Here is a 17398-nt window from a genome sequence, read left to right on the forward strand (position 1 = left end):
ATGCTCATTTCGCTAGAATTTTCCTCTTTCTTATTGCTGCATTACAGAAAAAATAAAAGAAACCGAGAAACCTTGAACAGCTAACACAAGACTGACAATGAAGACTACTGATATGCTAACATTTCGTGGGCAGTCGATAAGACAGAGCATGGGCGAGCACTGGAAAGCAAGGAGCAAGGGGGAGGGGATTGGAGGGACCGCTTTCCTACTCCCCGCTTCGTGGTCCGCAGTCGTTCTTCTCAGCAGCCCGCTGTAGATGAAAACAAGTAGCATCGTCTGTCTGGGACCACTGGTTGTTCTGGGGAAGTGACGACTGCAGGAGCTTTGTGACGCAGGTGACCTTTTCTGGGAATTTGATATTCTTGCACTTACTCTCTAACGTGTTCTGCTATTTAGTGGTTTTGGGGCAAATAGTGGATTAGTTTTTAATTAGGTCTTCATGCTTTCCCAGCGAAGCGTTGTCGTCTTGGCAAATAGGGTTTTCCGCGTCATACATGCACCATAGTTCGACGAGTAACTCGCAGTTTTTATCGGGCGGCCCCCGAGGCTCAGGCAGCACCTGACGAAGATTGAAAGTTACGCAATGGAAGTATCGTGAAAGTACGACTCGCGGACTGGCGGAAAGCCTGATTATCCATGATGGTTTTTTATTGCAAGGGTATAGGACGTTAGTTGTGAGGACAGAGCTGCCTACATAGGGGAGACAGGGAGACCAGTTAGCACAGGAGTAGTAAGACACGAACGCTGTGTGCGATTAGTGGAGCGTAATAAATCTGGGATAATGGAACACCGCCATGACTGTCGACAGCCCATCTCATTCTGGGAAGCCCGTGTCCTGGCGAAAGAGTCGTGGACACGCAAACACAAAATTCGAGAGGCGACTGAAATCATTAGGCAGCCTGAAAACATTTTACCCCTTCCCCCGCCCCCAATTACCAAATTGCCTATTCCTGCATGCCTCAGATTGTGTCCTATCAACCGATCACTTATTTCCCTAAAGTTCTGCTATAAATATTCCATTCAGTACCTCTTCATCAGTTATTCGACATACCCATCTAACCTTCGTCATTCTTCTAAAGCACCCCACTTCCCAGGCTTGTGTCCTCTTCTTAACTGCTTACCGTTCATATGTCACTACCGTACAAGGCTATATTCTTTACCGATAGCTCTGAAAAAAGACATTTTAACACTTAAATTACATGCTATAAAATTCCTGTTTTCCAGGAATGCTTTTCTTGCTATTTTCAGTCTGCATTTTATATCCATTTCTACTTCGGCCGTTGTCAGTTACCTTGCTGCCCAAATAGCTTAACTCATGTAGCACTTTTACTTTCTCTTTCCTGATCTAATTCCCTTAGCATCGTCTGATTTCATTCGACTGCGTACCATTAACATTGTTTTACTTTTTTCGATGTTTTTCTTATAATGTCTTTTCAAGATACATCTACATCTACATCTACATCTACATCTACATCTATCCATTCTGTTCAGCTGTCCTTTCAACTCATTTACCATATCCGTCAGAATTACACTTCTTCATACGTATCTCTCGTGAAAAGTCCGTTAAGAACAAATTGGAGAGATTCGATCCGACATCGAGCCTTATCAGCAAATGTTCTTCCTGCCAACCGTACGCGACTGGTACAGAGAAAGGGGAAGTGACCGTTGTACACTAAGTACCTTCCGCCACACACCATAAGGTGACTTGAGGACTATAAGCGTAGATGCAGATGTCGTAGATAAACAACAACGTTGTTATTTCTTCTCCCAGAACTTTAAATCCCTTTTCAAAGTTCTTCTCCGTTTCCGTTACTTCTTGCTCAATGTAAACGACTGAATAACCCTAGGAATAGCCCACAGCGCTGTCTCACTCCGATCTCAACCACTGCTTCTCTTTCATGTCCATGGACTCCCATAACTGCTGTCTGGTTTCTATAGAAGTTCAACGTACCCTTTCGCATCCCGCATTTACCTCTGCACCTTCTAAATTACAAAGCTTCATCTTCACCAAAAATATTCTCCAAGTATACAAATGCTATAAATTTAGATTTTCCTTTATTCCATCCATCTTCTAAGAAAGACGTATGGTCGACGTAGTCTCACTCGTTCCTACATTTAACGGAAACCCAAAATGATGTTTCTCGAGTTCTCTTTCTACCAGTTTTTCCATTCTCATGTAAATAATTCGGTCAATATTTTGCAAGCATTGCTTACTAAACTAATGGTTGAGTAGTATTAACACCTGCAGTTTTTGAATTGCAATTATTATATTCTACTTGACGTGTGATGGTATTTCTTACGCCTCGTATATTATGCACATAATACGGGACGGCACCTTCAGAAGAAGAGATCAGGACAACAATCAAGCACCTAAAGAGTGGAAAGCCTCAGCGGCAGATGAAATTGCACCAGAACTTCTGATCACTGTTCCAGACACACTCACGGATCTTCTTCACCCTATTTTGACAGAGATCTGGAACTTGAAGGGCCTGTCACAGGAATTTCGAGAAGGATTCCTGCTCAAATTGCCGAAAAAAGAAGACATCACCAAGTTGAAATGTAGATACTACAACAGCAGCCCCGTTTTCCAAGTAACTGTTCTTGTACGGACAGAGTAAATAAGCTTTTAGTCATTATCGAACAGTGAAATCAATTAGTCACTAGTCTTCAAATTCTCTTTGTAGACTCCGAAAATCCCTTCGACTCCATTAAAGTCACATGTGGAAATTTTTGAAGAAGTAGGCGATACCAGAGAACACAATCACGGAGACTTACTACACACGCCGCGCTTTACACGAAGATGAACTTACAGGACCTTTCCCAGTCAAGTTTTGAGTTGGCCAAGGATGTGTTTTATCTCCAGCTACCTGTTTACTTGTAAGTGATGAAGTGATAGGGAAGTGGAGTAGAAGAATAGAGGGATAAATTTGGGAACTGACTCAGCGATTGGGAGATCTTGATTTTTGTAAACAACGACTGTTTCCTCTTGCCGAACAATGCTGATATGGAAGGATAGGTACAGGACTTTGAAAATGAAGCTAAGCTTGTTGGGGCAGAAGTGAATGGCGCCAAGACCAAGATTATGAAAATCAATACAAGAGATACGACAAATCTGAGGTTCAACAGTAAGGATGTTGAAAGAATAAACATTTCATGTGTGCTGGGAGTGTAGGTACTGAAAACAGAGGAGTAGTTGCCAGTGTCAGAGCCAGAGTACAAAAGGCGAATGGTACTTTCATCCTGCTATATCCGCTATGGAGACCAAGAAATCTATATAAGAACTAAATCACAAATGCTTATAACAGACGTGAAAGCGATGATGATATATGGATGTGAAACTTGCAAGATTACTTGTGCAATTACCAAGAGTTTGTAGGATTTCCTCACTAGATGTCTTAGGAATAATCCTAGAACCTTATGGCCAAACTTGATATCCGATTAAGAGCTTTGGAACAGAGCGAGAGTAAACCCATTCGCCACCCAAACCAAGAGAATGAAGTGGGAGTTGTGTGGGATACGCACTCGGAAGAGAACAGGATGCACTAGAGGGTCAATCTCTGCTGTAACAAACAGGGCGAAAGGAAACGAAAAATATAAAATACAGCATGGAGGAACAATGCAGGGAGAGGCCGAGAAGGAGGAAAAAGTGATTGGAGAGCTAACGATCCTCGCCCAAAATCGAGTGCACTGGCGGAGTTTCGTCAAAGCTATATGCTCTGCATAAGAGCTGAAAGAACTACGTCAGGTAAGTTTACATGGAAGGTATTGTCATGGCAGCCTCTCCTAAGGAAGTCGATAATTCTGAAGAGGTAGCGTCTATCCCAGGGGCAATGTACCCACGCAGATCTTCCACTGCTGTTTTTACTTCTTCTTGCGGTCTCATATTTCCCATCTCATATTAAGCTATCCCCTCTTCTCAATCTGTAATATTCTCTTGAAGTTTGTATCCCGTATGTGAGCCCTCATATATATTCCGCCATCAGTCAACTTCCCCTTCTTTGCTCTTTACTAGCATGCAATCTGATCTCTTGATATTCATAGAACTACTTCTCTTTTCTCAAAACGCTCCTTTGCTTCTTCTTTAGGCAATATCTGTTTTTCGCTTGTCATGGAAGTTTCTACTGACATGCATTTGTCCTCCAGCCCTTACTGCTAATCTCCTTCACCTCTTTCAGACGTCTGTATTCTCTTTTTGTGCTTCTTGTGCTGTACTTTTCCCCTTGCATCAGTTAAATTCAGTATCTGCTCCGGTGATAAGGCCTATCTTTTTACATATGTGATCGTCTGCTACCTTCATTACTTCATGTCTTGTATTTATTTTTCTGTTCCATCCAACAGTAAGTCTTCCTCTCAACTTTCAACAATCTCTGGTTCTTCCATTTTGTTTAGATGTCTTCCCCTTAAATTGCTATTATTTCGCAAATTCTTCAGTTGTAATATGCAGTTCATATAAAATGTGGTCAGAGTTCACATCTGCTCTTGGAAATGGCTTACGCTTAAATATCAGATTTATAAATCTCTGTCTTACCGTAACGTAATCGATCTGAGACTTTCTAGTGAGCCAAGGCCTCTTCTACATATTGCATCTTCTTTCACTATTCTTAAAGCAAATGTTAGCAATGACTGAATTATGCTCTGTGTACAATACTGCCTGGCAGCTTCCTCTTTTGCTTGCTCCCCTAGACCATGTTCTCCCACCATTGTTTCTATCCTTCCGTTTCCTACTATTAAAGTAGAGTTACAATAAAAAATTTATCTCCCTGATCTCTTTACACATCCTTCCCATTTCTTCTTCATTGTGGAGCTAGTGTAGATTTTAACTTTTATTTGACTGGTGCGTGTTGGCAACATATTTCTTTATGCTATTATAGATCGTATCTCTGCGTCTTACCGTAACGTAATCGATCTGAGACTTTCTAGTGAGCCAAGGCCTCTTCTACATATTGCATCTTCTTTCACTATTCTTAAAGCAAATGTTAGCAATGACTGAATTATGCTCTGTGTACAATACTGCCTGGCAGCTTCCTCTTTTGCTTGCTCCCCTAGACCATGTTCTCCCACCATTGTTTCTATCCTTCCGTTTCCTACTATTAAAGTAGAGTTACAATGAAAAATTTATCTCCCTGATCTCTTTACACATCCTTCCCATTCCTTCTTCATTGTGGAGCTAGTGTAGATTTTAACTTTTATTTGACTGGTGCGTGTTGCCAACATATTTCTTTATGCTATTATAGATCGTATCTCAGCGTGGGGACTAATCAGGAGGATATCAGTATCAGGAGAAACAAAACTGGACATCTAAGGAATGGAGCGTGCAATGGCAGATAACTTAATTGCGGAGCTAGGTTAGAAAATTGTAAAAAGGAAATGGATAGGTTAAAGGTAGATATAGTGGAAATTAGTGACGTTCGGTGGCAGGAGGAACAGGGCTTCTGGTCAGGTGAATACAGGGTTATAAATACATAATCAAGTAGGCATACTGCAGGAGTAAGCTTAATAATGAATAACAAATAGGAGCACGAGTAAGCTACTACGAACAGCGTAGTGAACACATTATTGTAGCCAAGATAGACATGAAGCCCACACCCACAACAGTAGTACAAGTTTATGTGCCAACTAACTCCATAGATGAGGAGGAGATTTAGCAAATGTATGATGAGATAAAAGAAATTATTCAGATAGATTAAGGGAGAAGAAAATTTAATATTCACTGGGAACTGGAATTCCATAGAAGGAAAAGGAAATGAGGGAAAAGTAGTAGGTGAATATGGACTGGGGGAAACGAATGGCAGACGAAGCCATCTGATAGAATTTTGCACAGAGCAGAATTCAATCATAGCTAAAACTTGGTTTAAGAACCATGAAAGAAGCTTGTATACGTCGAAGGGACCTGGAGACACTGGAAGGTTCAGTTTCATTATTTAATGGTAAGACAGGGATTTTAAATTGTAAGACATTTCCAGGCGCTGATGTGGACTCTGACCACAATTTACTGGTTATGAACTGCAGATTAAAACTGAATAAACTGCAAAAATACAGGAATTTAAGGAGCTACGACCTGGATGTAGAAGCGTATATCATTAGCAGCAAGATAAATACTGCTTACAGCGAAATTAAAGAGATCTTTGGGGAAAGGAGAAGCAGCTCTATGAATATCAAGAGGTCAGAGGGTAAACCAGACCTAAGCAAAGAAGGAAAAGTATGAGTAAAATGGTGGAAGAGGTATACAGAGGGCCTACACAAGCGATATGTACTTGATGGCAATATTATGGAAATGTAAGAGAACTTAGATGAATATGACAAGAGAGGTAAAGAGAGCTCAGAATTTCAGAATCCATGAATCCAGCCCCTGAATGTTAATGATAGTGCATATGGGAATCAATCAAGCAACATCAAACCATTTATTACATATTAAATTTTATTAAGCTGTTAAATTTTTGATCTGTATAAATAGAGTTGATCATAGACCCAATCAGCAATAAGCTTTCATATAATACTAAACAAGTGTTTGTGATAATTGATAATGACAATAAGCCTTGGTTTAAAGCAAAAGATATTGCTGAAATATTAGAATATAAATATAAATATCAAGTAGTTAGAAAAAATAGTGATGGAAGTGTTAAGGTTATTTACGAAAATATCAACTCCACATACCAGAGGGGTTTAGAAGGTAATGAAAGAATACCATTATCATAAATGAATCCGAAATAGACAATTTCCACAGTTCTTGCTCATTAAAATTTTCTTTCATTTCTTCTCCATCTAAAGCTCTTAACTTGTATGCAATTGGCTCAGAATGAAGAACACTTTCAGTTTCAAAAATTTTTGTTGACGAGGTTTTCAAAAAATCTGTTAATTTTACTAATTCTGTCTTTATCACCTGCTTTGTATTTTGCATCAGATAAAGCAGAATTTAGTCTGCTACTCGGTTTATGATTAGGTACAATGACAACAGGCTTCTAATTTTTATTGTTAGCTTCTATTGGTTTCATATTTATTGTCAAATGTTTTGTATTAATCAACAACAGTTATAACTAAATCAAGAAATTTATGATTTCCTTATAAGTAACATCTTTTTCACATTATTTATTTAAGCATTCAGTTAAATCTTTCAACAACTCTTGTTTTTATTTCTCAAAAAGCTGAGTAATGGTTGATGTTATATATTTTCACGAGTTCTTTAAAATATTTATTGTAAAATTCTTTTCCTTCAACATTTTGCTGATTCCTTGGCGTTCTTACTTTTAATTTTTTTTTTCAAAAGCATTTGCTGCACTTTTACATTGCCTGTCTTTAACTAGGATAGTGCATGCAAATTTTGAAAAATATCAGTAATAGTTGATAAACATGTATATATTTTATCAATTTGTGAGATACCTTTCAAATATCGAGAATCCATTTCTACTGGGTCAGCTTGCCACAAATTATCTAAACAAACAGAAATAACATTTCATCTCTTAAAATTATTTGGTTTCCATAATTCATTATTTCTCCATAAATATTTGAAGGACTGGGTGAATCACTCAGCCCTTCACTAATGTAAAATTTTAACTAATTTCCTTTTTATAGTTTCACAAACTGTCCAAAGACCTTCAATTCTTTGTCTTCCATTTTTACTTGTTACTCTTGGAGAATGATGTGTTTCATATATATCCTGCCGTTAATGGGCCTGATGTGATTGCCCATTTCTACAGATTATAAATTTAATAAAATTTAAAATTAATATACCTTTTTATCTTCATCATTTAATCAGTTCATAAAACATGGGTGCAGCTTACTTAATTAAAATTTTCAATTTGTATCCCATTGCAATACAGGTCACTTGAGCCAAGAAAGTTAATCAGTTCTTTCCAATACCACCTTCAAATGAATCACATAAGTCTTTATTATCTTTATTCTTTTAATGACAGATCCAATCTGAGACAACATGATCATATGTATCTAAATTAACTGCTCCAGAATCATATCCCCAGCATGATTAGTTAATTCATCAATAATAAAACCACCACAAATGTATTTGATTATTAACTGCTTAGAAAGTTTTTCTATATCAAAATTATTTAATGCATTACGATAGATATGAATGATTTTTTGCAATTACTTTGTCAGTTACTTTCTTCTTTATTGCTAAGTTACGTTTTTTTGTTCTTATAATTCTGCCTCACTTTTTTCTTGTCCATTTCTGCTTTTGTGATGAGAGTTGCTCTGCCTGCGAGTGAACTAATAATAGCTAAATATCGTAATAAAGCCAGTAAGTAATGGAAGAACACCACCTTCATGTTTTGTTAGACCTGTCCTTTCTTTCGATACTCGAAAATTATTTTACAACAGGTATACCCAAAGTTCTGGATAAATTATCTCCAGTTTTCCTATCCTCTTTCTTTTTTGTGTGTCAGTTAATAAATTATCAATTCTATGAAACTGATCATTGTTCATCTTAATTTTAACTGCTTTGCCACTAGGTAACCAAGTATAATCAATGCTGAAGTTATTCATTTATAGATAAAAATTTAATGAAGATTTTAAAAATTTATATTACCCAGCCTTTTTCATCCATATCAATACCCATACCTAATTTTTGTTTTCCATATAGCCAAGTGATGCATCTTATGCATACATTCACTCTTTTGCAGCTAACTGAAGTTTTTTATCAGCCTGATGTCTAGATTCTATCTCTATATGCAATATCGTGCTTCCTTGATATCCTCTGGCTACCCTTCCATTTAGTCTATTGTAAGGTCTGCAGCACACATAATGTAGCAAATGCATCTCTGGCGTTTAGATGAGATTTAAGGCCTGTTGACTAATCCATTCTTTTCGTTTTTCAAAACTGTGTGAGGATTGTTACTTACAAATCTAAACAAATATGGAATTCTCTTTGGATGATTGATAATGAAATGATTAAATGTATTAGTATTTGTGCATTTGTGTTTTTCCCACTTTTTCATTGTGCTAATTCTTATTTCCACCTTATTCTTCTCCATGTGTTACTGCTAATGTATCAGTTAAATCACAAAACATCATTCACTCAAATATACTCAACTGTTTCTTCTGAATACCATTTTATTAAACCATTTTTCTCATGTGAACTTATTTCTGAATCTGATTGCACTTGTCCCAATTCTGGAAAATCGACCTCAACAATTTCTTTTGTCAATTTGTTATATTTAATACCTCTACTTGATTTTAAGGTATTTGGATTCTTTTAGAATACAATGTTGCTGAACTTTACAAAATATGTGCATTACTTGATAAATCAACAGCATCAAATTTTGTATTCATATCTTTTATAGTAATCTGTTTCTAGTTAAGGGTTCCTCAGTCTATTTGTACCTCCTTGTGTCCTATTGCCAACTATTAATTTCTCCACATCAAATTTAAATTCGCTCACTGGTGTTTGGTCTTCACTATGGTTGATGTGTTGTAGCATTTTTTTAGTTTTACAGATTTTTTTAGCATCACCTGCCATTATTCATTTAGCTTTTCTGTCTTTAACCTCTTCTTCATAATTGGTCAATACATCTTCCATCTCGGATTCACTTAGTGAATATTCATATTGTGGAATTTAATATTGTTGAATTTAATATTGTGGAATTTAAGATTGTTTAATTGGTGGTATGTCATCAGATTCATCAAAGTAGTGGCATGGAATCATCTGTTTTTCACCTTCTCCATTTTCTTCACTAGTTTTCAGTATATTGTTACCCGAACTTGCAATTACTCGTTTTACTTGGTAGATAGCGTTGATAACTTATTGATTGTCTTTGAATATTTTTTAACATTGTGTTCTAGGTTTTTTATTCCATTTTTAAATTCCTCTTTTAATTGTTCCTTTATCTTTCTGTTCTGTCTAGCTTCTTTTAACAACCCCTGAAACATAATTTACATACGTTTGGTAGGGACAAAAAACATTTATAAAATAATTTTAGTTAGATAGCAAGTCATTTGCCTTATAACTGTGCTTTTCTTCGTTAGGTTCCCTACTTATATCTGTTGTAAAAATTCAACTATCCTGATTCCAGGATCTGCTATATATTTCCTTAAAACCATCAAACTTTAAAACTCTAGCAATACTCTTGTGGTAGATATTTAAATTTGTATCATGTTGTCTGAAAATATTTTAAAAATTGAGATTAACTCTGAGCAATTGTTTGGTTATTTTTGAGTGAGTCAGAGGTAAATAAAGACAATTTATTCTTTTATGTCTACCTCTAGTAAAATGTTCTCTGACTCCATCGTGATTTTCAGGAATGAAATCTTCAAAAACTGCAAGTGAATTAACTTGTCATTGAATCAGTAGTATAATTCCATCATTATTGTAAATAAAAGTAGTAATCGCCTCATTATTTTTAATTTCAATGTTTTTCCACCTGTTTATAAATTCTAGACACTTGGGTTGACCTAAAGTGTTTGAATAAGCATACAAAGGATTAATTGTTCCCAATTTAACTATCCTGGGGCTAGAATATAATTGTCAGTCATTAATGTAGTCTTCCCATTCCCAATTGGACCTATTATTGCGCATTGTACACAGCTAGCCATGCTTATTCTTGGATTTCTCCTCTGGATTTGTATTTTTGTTTCCCAGTCAGTTTTCATTCAATGAAAATAATTTTTACCACCATAAATGAGTAGGTTAGTTCAATTGAGTGGCAAGTCATGTGTTCTCAAAAACCTATTGTCTGACCCTATACAATAGAATTGCCTTTTGGTCAATACAGACTGTAAAGGTGCAAAAATTAATTTCCTCAACAAAACTCTAACATACAAATTTAAACCATATGAAATTATAAACAGAGTTACATTTTGAGAGCTGTGTTAAATTATAAAGGGATAAAACGGATAGTATTGTAAGTGATTAAGATTTAGGAACAAAATTGTTGAAGCTAATTAAAAGACTACTGCTAACAGTGTTCCTAAACTTGTTCCATTCCAATTAATTCATACAAATTGTAATACAACTAATGGGATGTTTGTAAAACACACTGACATTTTCATCAAGAAACTAACATTATTGCTTCATTCAAGCCTAATGGCGGATTTGGTGGATCACTAATTCATAAACCATGATATGCTGTACATATTCTAATATTTTATCTCATTCATTATATAGAAAGTAACTGTAATCGCTGAAAACGATAATTTAATGTACATGAATAGTGCTATTGTAACTGTTATTTGCGAAATGGTTTAATAAATTATAATCTTTAAAAAATAATGAACAAAGTAGAGAGGTATTAGTTCTACTCATTTCCTGTGAATGACAAGACTAAAAATAACCTAAATCTTCGCAACGAGACCACAGGGATTAAAATTAATATAGGAGATGGTTAGGTTCATCATAATCATGCTCAACTGTACATGACCTTTAATATTATTGGAGCTGATGACATAGATTATCCAACATATGACAGAAAATCTAATAAAAAATTTATTATAAACTATGTGATAAAGCTGTTTGAATTTATCATGATAAAGAAAGGAAAGAATATTTTTTCTGTAATAAAACATCCATTCATTTCCTCATCTATCCTTATGCAAATGACTTCGACTCTAGCCAGTAAGTTAACCACAAAAGGCCATATTCTCAATAATGGAAGGGTAAAAAGTAAGAAACACGAAGTACATTTTCCATAAGACTTCCTTGGTCGTTTCTTTAGGGATTGTAAGAAAAATTTTGGGAAGGCGCTGTTACTGTAATTTTTACTTGAAGTTCTAGCGCAAATGAAACCATTCTTCGATGGGCCCATCGTAATCGAGCTGGTGTTGAAGATGTGATCACACTTCCTAAGGAGGGCAAAATTGTTGTTCCATCAACGGAAAAATAAAAAAAGTCGTTATCTTAAGCTGCCACTGGATACCAGGAGGCGGGAGCTATTCCGCAACTCCGGTCTCTATCGAGCCTCGCAGCTGACTGAGGCTCCAGCAGCGAGTGTCACTTTGTTAGACCACACTTTGCCAGACTACGCCTTCCTGCTTGCTCCGCCTTTCTTATCTCTATGTCACCTCCACTGACCTATAGCTCTTCCACGCAGCAGTTAGTGAAATCATTCATACAGGGCTGAGACTGTAGCCATCTGTTAACTGAGCCATCTGTTAACCGATTTTGATGATTTTAACTTTGCACTGAAGCCAAGTAAACGGTTTACAACCATTTCTAAACGTTTAGAACGAGTTTTATGTTTAGAATCAATGTGTGTTGTGTAACACACAACTAACAGAGTCTTTGCTTTGCCCTGTAGGGCACACCTGAATTGCTATAGGAATGATTTGACCAGTCAATACTACTGTAAACTGCTGTAACCCCAGAAGAAGCAGAGTAGGACATCTGCTGTCAATAACTCTTCTCAGTACATACTGTCCAAGATGTAGCCAAAAGAAGATGGATGGGCGATGATTAGCATCCAAGTCGCATACCAGCAGCGATGTTCAGCAGAAAAAAACTGGTGGATTGAACTGAAATAAAGAGAGTACTATCAGAAAAAAATTCCACTGGGTTTCCTTCAAAAGGCGCCAAAAGGTTTTGCACTTCTTGAGAATGAGTTAATTTCTTTGTGTTGTAAAAATTTTAATCTATGTAAGTGGAGGCTCTAGACAAGAAGATGAACAGTGCTAGAAATTCAAGCTTGTTCAAAAAATTAGCGAGCTGAAGATGAATGAATTATATTATGTTACAGGGTTTGAATACTATACACTGAGAAAAAAATTGTGTGGAGCTCGATAGTGAATTTAAAATTATTTTGGCAAATAGGTATAATAAATTAACTAGTGGTTGTGATTTTCAATTTTTTGAAGAAAAGAGTACTTAACTGATATATAAAGGAATGAAAAAGCTTAAAATAATGATTATGACTTGATGATCTAAAATTTTTGGTTTAATTAATTAATTTTCAATATTCACTTTTTAATATACCTTTTCTCGTTGTAGTGCTGAGGCTAGACAGCCATTGTTTTACCTATAATTGTAGCCATTCTACACAATAACTACATGAAAGCATAAAACAATTGCAATATATTTCATTTTATGGCACAGGCATAGAAACACAAGTCTGAAAAGATGTTTCCCTGAGGTGTTTGATAGTTCACTGAAGCTGATGGTATCCAACAGAAGCTGATGATGTTTGATTCGCTGAAGAATGAAACATCGGAAACAGTTGCGAAGTTTTGTCTAGACATTTAAAGACGACTGCAAATACCATTAGAAACATTAATCGTTTTTTGTGGAGACAATACCAACACCAATTTCGGAGGACTTGATCAATAACACCATATTAAAGATGAACTAGGTAAAAATGTAGAAAGAATTGGATACCCTGACCATATTCTGCACAGTACTGTATGAGGTGCTGCTGGAGTCGTAACTGTCGACATTGACGTGATGGTCACGAAAATGTTTAATATTTTTCCATATACGTTGTAAAGACAGTGAAACTGAATGTGTTCTGCTTACACGTTGATGTCAGTCATCAGACTTTTCTATTTCAGTCACGAACAAAATGGCTATCGTTAATGCCAGCAGTTGAGTAAGTTCTTAAGTGTTAGGTTCCACTAAAACAATTTTTGGACGCCAAAGAAAGGCCACTGTAAATAATTTCAGACTTTTTCATTTGTTCGATCGCCGAAAAGTCCTCCAAGTTTCTACAGTCAAAATTGCGTCCGTTAGAAAAAATATATAAAAAGCACGGAGAAGAATAAAATCTCGGTGATTGAAATGAGGTATACATAAATCAACATTCAAAGATACCTAAGTGAAAGGAAGACTGTCAGTTCTATTGTCGTGCAAACGAGATGAATTTGAACAGATTAAAGAATGATAACCCTGATCAAGCAGTACTTAATTGGCTTTCGAGATTTAAGGAAGAGACAATGGCTTTCTATACCATAGCTTTCGATTTATCAGAGAAGTGGGCTGTTTCTTTTAATAAATATCAAGCATTTCATTGGACAGCTCTACCTGAAACGCCAGATAGTGTGAAGATTGAAAACACTGTTGTATACCTCACAAAAATGGCGTGAATATTTCAGGCGACAGATGTTTTCAGTAATGTATGTATCTGAAAAGCATTTTAGAAAGTAAGCATGTACCAGAAAAATGGAAGTCTAAACAATCAGTGAAACAAAGTTAAATTTTGCGAGCTAACATCCCAAAGATGTTCAGGCTCACATTCGGTTCCTCTTCGTCTAAATGTCATGGCTCAACTCGCCTGGGGGTTGATCTGCATGTATCGCATTAGACGGCTAAATTAGACACTTATGACCCTTTGGTTAAACTGTCTGGCTGATGACAAGTTTGTGAAATTGTATGAAGTTAATATGACATATAATAACGGTAATAGTAACAATGGGAACTAAATTAACAACCCATAAATGATGTACGCCACACCGTTGCGATTTGGTTAGAATTACGTTTATTCAGAATGTAACCTAATAGCGAAAGTGGTCTTGTTTAGGGTTACTGTTACACTCGAGCGTATATCAATTTGACTCAGATCGATCATTCACAATCTCATAGCGAAATGCGAATCCAATACTACACCTCGTTATCTTCGCAAAACGTTAGAGTTCACACCACGCGGGTCGCCGCTCACCGCTCAGAGACCGCATCCCACGATACCACACAACGCGAAATTTTCTGAGTCGTTTCACTTCCTAGCTACTTAAAGACCGACCGACCGCTATCGCGTCTCCATCAGCACTGTAATCTTTAGTGTCTAGACCAGAACTGAACCGTCTGCTTTCGCGTCTGACCCTCTGCCCGTCCTAGGCCGCGTTTCCCTCGCACCGAGTATCCTCGCTCAACTAACTAGGGCAATTCCGTTTCCTGAAGCCGTCCATGTGACTATCTACAGCTTACTCTTCATTATTTTACATTTTAACATATTTACCTGATCAAAGCTTGATCACTTTCGCGTTCTGAATAAAGTAACAATCATATCCATTAAATATAAAAGCTAAATTCCTTTACATAAAACCAGTACAATTTCCTTCTTAACTCTGAATGTCATGGCCAGTAGCCTTGCATCAATGTGCTTTCTGATAAATAAATAAAGAACAAACGCAGCTCTTATGCATTAAACTTTACAGCAAATATTCTATTATCTAATGATTCAATAAGGTTTCATGTTGCCATTGTTCAATGTGTTTTGTGTGTGGGAAATGATGATCTGATGCTTAACTGAACTAACTGATGATTTAAATTCACTACATCTTTTAATCAAATAAAGTTACAGAGTTGATATTTACAAAATTTGTACTTTTTATGATGCACTCCTCTATGAAATGTCGATCATTAAGATAGACCAAAGCGTTCAGATTTTAGCATTCAGGTTTTGTTACAAAACTTGTTAATTTCACTTTAACAGTAAATCCTAAACTATTACAAATATGATCAGTATTCAAGTTTTATTGGGATCACCATGAAACTTTATGAAATATGGTAGTTTAAAATTATTGTGGCTTCATTTCTTGAGCTACTACAGAATTAAATAGTTTTCATACATGTTTCCGTTTATGGACGATCTTAGGTCCGCCATATTTCATACTGCTACATCTCCCTGGGCACAACAGCTTCTACGGAGTTCCCTTATGACGTAGATTCTCGTCTGTCGCACTCGCAGTCATTCAGCACAACAGACGCCTGGCAATTTCCCCATCTTATGCTGAATCTGCGCTCTTTGTGGCACACGGTCCTGGACGACAGTGTTCCTTTCGCAACTCCTGAGGGCTGAATCTTTCGGCCATATGCTAAAAAAAGATCAGAATTCCCGTTAATTCACAATTGAGTTTCTTAGAAAACAGAAAATCCCAAACACAAATGCCATCTGCTAAAATTACGCAAGTATTTGTTTTCCATTCCCACACACTACACCACTGTGTAAAGAGTATTTTCGCTGATGTCGGCCCAGCGGAATGAGTAAAGAAATCGACTGCTGCCCAGAACTTAAAATCTATCTCACAGTGCTAGCTGAACTTCGAGCTGACATGCGAGGAGTTTTATAAATACGTAAGGGGGTGATAAGACTTTTAAGATGAAATTTTCCAAAAAATGTAGTGTACCAACTAAGTCTGATGCGACAAGTCGTGTGTCATTGCGTTCTAAATAAAATTAATTGTATTAAATACTTTTTTATTTCATTTCTATACCCTCATCTCAGAGTGCCTCGACGAGGCCCCAGCTACATATGGCAACCCCACATTGGAGCAGCTGTATGTAACAGAGTAAAAGCACTTATTCGAAAGCGAAATACGCAAACAATAGAGAGCCAACGGAAGCGTCCGCTGATAAGTCCAGCTTTAATACAGCAGACGATAAAATATCGTGAACTAGAGGCGACAATGACATCCATATACACTGATCAGTCAGAACATTTGACCATCGACCCACTATCGATGTAAATGCGCCCTGGCGATATCAGCGTCACCTGGCGAGGAATGACTGCTAGTCAGACGCATGCACGGTGCATGTAGTATCAGTGAGTGTGTGAGTGTGCTGTCTATGTGTGGAATGGGGAATACGTGCAATCTATTTCAGTTCGACATGGGGGGCGGGCAAATTGTGATGGCCCAGATGCTAGGTACGAACATTTCGGAAACTGCCCGACTTGTCGGGAATTCGAGGAGTGCTGTGGAGAGCGTCTTCAAGCGAGACGTGGTGAAACCACGTCTAGACCTGGTCCAGTGGTTTTCGTGCAAGGCACCATGACAGCCAAGGAGTGTCGTACACTGATACAGACCACGTACACCCATTCATGACGATCGTGTGCCTCGATGGCAGTGGCATTTTTCAAGAAGGCTGTGTTGCATGTCACAAGGCCAGGAATGTTTGGGAGTGGTTTGAGGAACACAATGACAAGTTCCATTTGTCACACCTCTCCCCCTCTCTCAGTCGCAAGATCTGAGCCCGATCGGACACACCTGTGATGTGTCTGGATGTGGCGTCCGAGCTCACCGCCTCCTTCCCTGGAATTTAAGGGAATTAGGTGACTTGCGTGTGCAGATATGGTGCCAATTCCCTCCAGCGACCTACGAACGCCTCATTGCTTCCATGCCACGACGCGTCACCGCTATTATCCATGCCAGAGGTGGACATACCGTCTATTAGGTAGGTGATCATAACGTTGTGGCTGATAAATGTATATTGTTCCCATTTGCACTCACACAGCGTAAGCCGTAACAGCTACAAGGACAACATACCAAATTAAATGTTGGGGAATGGGAGCACCACGTTTATGCTAGTACGATTATATAAATTCTAAAAGGATAAAGCACCAAGAATCTTTTTGTAACAGTAAGTCAGTAATGTTTAATAACTTTTATGTTCATGTTGTCTTCTTTGTTTTCTGGCCTCTTTTTTCCGCAGTTGAGCGTATACAAATTGTATAGGTTAACTACTGTCTTC

The 17398-nt window shown here is 37.3% G+C and overlaps 1 protein-coding gene across 1 annotated transcript in view; it reads left to right on the plus strand.

Moving 5' to 3' along the window:
• Nucleotides 1–17398, plus strand: part of LOC126159238 (exostosin-3-like) — a 300080-nt gene that overhangs the window by 211830 nt on the left and 70852 nt on the right. The gene's annotated exons all lie outside the window — the stretch shown is intronic.

This window comes from Schistocerca cancellata, chromosome 2, assembly GCF_023864275.1.
Source record: "Schistocerca cancellata isolate TAMUIC-IGC-003103 chromosome 2, iqSchCanc2.1, whole genome shotgun sequence".
NCBI classification, from domain to species: Eukaryota; Metazoa; Arthropoda; class Insecta; order Orthoptera; family Acrididae; genus Schistocerca; species Schistocerca cancellata.